The sequence below is a fragment of the Misgurnus anguillicaudatus genome, chromosome 21 (genome assembly GCF_027580225.2).
Source record: "Misgurnus anguillicaudatus chromosome 21, ASM2758022v2, whole genome shotgun sequence".
Taxonomy (NCBI): domain Eukaryota; kingdom Metazoa; phylum Chordata; class Actinopteri; order Cypriniformes; family Cobitidae; genus Misgurnus; species Misgurnus anguillicaudatus.
Genome location: NC_073357.2, coordinates 63348189 through 63353154, shown reverse-complemented (window position 1 = coordinate 63353154; position 4966 = coordinate 63348189). Strand labels below are relative to the sequence as shown.

Genomic DNA, 4966 nt, shown 5'->3' with positions numbered 1-4966 from the left:
GATGATGCTCCTATCCGGCTCGAAGGACCAATTTGTTAAATGTTCTGTGCGTTATTGGGATGGTGGAACATCAACTGGCCTATTTCTTCTATTAGAAAGAACTGAAGCTAGTCCAGAGAGAAATTGAATTCCAATCTTTATTTTGATGCACTGTATTACGCTGTGTTATGCTGTGGTTTCTAAAGGAATAACAAAAATATAATAAATATAGTTGCTGATACAAATACAACACAATTAAACACTGTTAGTTATCTGAACATATATTCACGAAAGGTTTAAACTTACAGCAGTAACAATATATCAAATATAAACTGCAAGCAACAGGTTGAATACGGCAGTATTTAAGAGTAGTCTGCTGCTGCCACTACTGCAGCTTGTTAGCGGTGTCAGGTTACAAATGAGCGTCTGGCTGAGCACCGCGATGCGCCATTATAAGATTTGCAAAAATGCAGTTAAATATACATTTGAACAAATATGGCATAAACATTTACTTAAGAGATCGACATACATATTAAATTGGAAATAAACCTTTGAATTATCAAGTTGTGGATTACAGCTGCCTTTCCAACGTTATTATGAAAACTTTAATGAGGTAACTTACCCAAATAAACTAACATTCTCTCAAACATATTTACAATACTGACAGATGTCACTTACTTGAATATACATACACGCACAGCAACACCACAAAGAAAGAAACTTTACGTTTGAACTTATAGCAGGATGAGATTCCGTGTATCTTCGTTGATGAAACTGCTGAACTGAAACCTTTGCGCATGCGCCAGACAAGATCAACAGGTTGAACTTGCGCATGCGCGCGGGCATTTTGTACAGTTATAAAAGTTATAAAATAACTCTTAGAGTGTCACTGAACCACTTCCTTGACCAGGCCAGCAGAAAAACCCTTTGCATTGAGCCCTGTCCCACAAAGATTTAATATTAGAGTTAGATCTAGGAGAAATCACAATGACATATGGGGTCAGATTTGTTTCGTATTTCTGAATAAATATACTATGATCCACAAATAAATATAGAGAGTTTCATAAATATTTTTTAAATCCACAAATGCACAATAAGCGAACCATAAATATATGTTAGACATTTCATAAAAATGAAGGAAATTCACAAATAAATAAAATGGGATTTGCAAATGAAAAAATATTTATAAATATATATATTTATTTTATTTATATGTGAATGGCTTCCTGCGCATTTGTGGATCGCTTTCTGTGCATTTGTGAATCGCTGAACACATTTGTGGATCGCTTTCTGTGCATTTGTGAATTGCTGCACTCATTTGTGGATCGCGTTCTGTGCATTTGTGGATTTGAAACATTTCTAACGTCAAGACGTGCACAAGAATCCACAAATAGGTGGACTCCGCCCACCGTCTACTCCAGCCAATCAGACAACAAGCACACTGTGCTGACCAATCGTGGCACGATCTCCCTTCAACCAATCACAGAGTCTTTTCTTGAAACATTGTGCAAAAGACCCAGACGGAGGAGGACTTTTATTATGACAGCGAGTATCGCTCACTCAAAGCAATGGCGGAAGAGCGCTAGTTTTGTAAGTGTCTCGCTGTGTGAGGCATGAATCGTGTTGTTGTGGAGACAATAGCACCAGATTGTTACGCGGTGTGTTCATGTACGTCATTAGAGTGAGTACAGTTAGATTTGCATGTTTTGTTTTTGTTAAAATTTTCGTTATTAATAGTGCTAACATGTTATTAGCTAAACTGTGAATCTACTACGCTGTAACGCTATATAAATCACTTTCTTTTGCTGTTCATCAATGTGTTTATCCTGTAATAATGTCAGTTATATTACATACGTTGTGTAAACACTGCTAATGGTGTAAAATGTGTCATTTGAGACACGTCTCTGTTTATGTTATTTTGATGATGTATGAGGGGAGAAGCTGTAGCTAATTTGTCAATGTTATGTATGTTTAGTAGCAATAGTGTTACTTTGGGAATCCTGTTGTTATCTGTTGCAGGGAAACCACATCTCCACCTGCCTATGATCTGGCTAAGCTCTCAAATATAGCCAGGCACTCATGCATATCCATTCACATGCTATGCAACCAAGCTCATAAATACAGCTCTGGCCTATCTCTCTTAAAGGAGCATACCCTCATCCTGTGCAGAGCTTCATTAAAGGACTACTACCAATATTCACCATTACCTTCATCAACGACGGCTCTGCTATCCAAGTTGTGCCTCTCATTCAGAGTTCTGTGCGGTGTGTGCTACCTCATAAATACTGAATGCTGGCTCTCTCCCATCTAATGTATGTTCTCTTGTGTGCCTAATAAACAGCTCAAGTTGGTTCAACGCTCTCTATTGTGACACCCAAGACACCCTTGGTACACTGCTATATTCATTCGTAACTAGCCCCCTACACTTCAGAGTAGTCTTCGCTACCATTATAGTTATGTAGTGACATTTGCTTACAGATAGTTTGTATCTAACCTGGTACATTTTATTATGACATGACAAAACAAATGTGTTTTACCTCGTCTCCTACTACAGAACTGATCATTTAATTACACATTATGCATTATGGTATCTTTTAAATGAACAAGAAATTCCTGTGGTGTCTACATCTTAATGTCAAGCAGGTTTAATATGTCAAAGCTGTTAGATAGTCTTACAGTGTTGTTTTTATTTTCCCTTCATGCTCTGAACAAGCTTATGCTCTTACTGTCATTAACAGTAAACTTCATAGACGTAAGATGGATTTTTACACTAGTATGCAATCAAACAACTGGTATGTTATTTGTTTTTTATTGTGTGTGTTTTTTAGGAGTGGGGGTGCATTCAGCTGATGTAGATGTTTGCCTAAAAGGGATATGACAGAGGCTACATATCATTTCATGTGATTTTTATATGTTTTACGACTTGCATCTTTACTTGACCAGGTGTTACAGATGATCAACAAAATGCCCTCTGGAAGGTCCTGAGTGGGGAATTCTCTGAAGTAAAGGATGAATTTGTGTTCATATTTCAAGTTCAAGAGGATATTGAATTTTTTTGTCATACTGTGTTAATGAACAAGGCCTGAAGGTCAATGCCATGTTTCTCAATCAGCAATTGCAGTAGACAGGAGTGAATGAATGAAATGTGTAATGAACTCATTTATTTATGAATCAATAATTTGAAGGAATAAATAAATAAGCTAATTCTTTGTGTAAGCTTAGATGCAGACATTTGTTAGAGTGTGCTGAAATAAGTAGTACAGATTTATATAGAACACAATATCTTAAGTAAATTAAATATTATATGTAAACAAACAAACACACACACACACACACACACACATCTGTAATTTCTAAATGGGGTGTAAATTAAATTTTAAGTTAAGCCAAGCCAGATTTATTTATATAGTGTTTTTTTTTACAAAGTTGCATTGCTTCAAAACAGCTTTACAAGAAAGAAGAAAAACCAGGGAAATTACTAAATTAATAGTAAATATAATGGGTTATATAGTATTATTCCAAACTATAGATTATAATCTAATAAAACAGTATTTTGTTCTTCAACTATTGATAATTTAGTCAAATAATATAAATAATCAGGAACAGACCAAACTATACAAGCCTTTCCAATTTCCACCTCACATTGAAATGGAACCTTAAAAGGATTAAAATTACCTGAGAACAGGAGTTTGATATTACATAAGGGATTAGCAAAATTGAAACCAAGACGTCTTTAAGATTGTAGCCGGATTATTTCAAGAAAGGCTATATGCTATATTAACAGAATTTACAAAATGCTAAACTTAGTTACTGTGAGCCAGGAAACAAACCAACACGGCAACAGAAGGAATCAAAAAGCCACGTGTGGAGTAAACTACTGCTAAAAACCGGTTTTAATCAATTTAATTTGACAAATATTAACCTTGACATACCTTACCACAAAGTGTATTAAGAGAATCCCTAGTAAAGAATTATTGACAACTGTCAACAGTGCCCGTTCCTCGATCGGAAGGCTGCAGCCTGCATAAGTCATCACGTCTGGTTAATTTAAGTTAACTGAGCATTACATCCGCAAATCATAAGCATTTTACAACAATTAACGACTAACTGAGAATAATAGTCAACTTTATAATAGTTAATTTTCTAAAATAAGACAGTCTTGATGATGTATGCAGCCTACAAAAGATTGCCTGATGAAATTCAACTGTGTTCCCGACCTAACAGTAAAACAAAATGTGATTGGTTGGAGGGAAATCTTGTCACGATTGGTCAGCACAGTGTGCTTGTTGTCTGATTGGCTGGAGTAGACGGTGGGCGGAGTCCACCTATTTGTGGATTCTTGTGCACGTCTTGACGTTAGAAATGTTTCAAATCCACAAATGCACAGAACGCGATCCACAAATGAGTGCAGCAATTCACAAATGCACAGAAAGCAATCCACAAATGTGTGCAGCGATTCACAAATGCACAGAAAGCAATCCACAAATGCGCAGGAAGCCATTCACATATAAATAAAATAAAAATATATATTTATAAATATTTTTTCATTTGCAAATCCCATTTTATTTATTTGTGAATTTCCTTCCTTTTTATGAAATGTCTAACATATATTTATGGTTCGCTTATTGTGCATTTGTGGATTTAAAAAATATTTATGAAACTCTCTATATTTATTTGTGGATCATAGTATATTTATTCAGAAATACGAAACAAATCTGACCCCATAATGACAATTCACTGAAAATAATAAATACAGAATTGCAGTGCTACCACTGGGGCCCCATGGGCTGGCCCTGGCTGCATGTTAAGTTATTTTCAGAGGACAGTAAATCTATACTTCTATACAAGCAGCAAACCAATTTACACATTTCACAGAATAGATCCATCATAGCATTGTGATTTGGTTGCATTCCTTTTGAGAGAGAAACAAATGCAAAGTTTGAGCATACTCGTGACTCGAAGCATTACTCACAGAGACAGTGAATCA

General features: G+C 35.7%; 1 long non-coding RNA gene across 1 annotated transcript; it reads left to right on the top strand.

Moving 5' to 3' along the window:
• The first annotated feature begins 978 nt into the window (after window positions 1–978).
• On the top strand, window positions 979–4702 carry LOC129445949 (uncharacterized). The gene is made up of 3 exons (XR_012360146.1): window positions 979–1660; window positions 1999–2367; window positions 2808–4702. It is a non-coding gene; the product is annotated as an uncharacterized lncRNA (long non-coding RNA).
• Window positions 4703–4966: the final 264 nt, after the last annotated feature.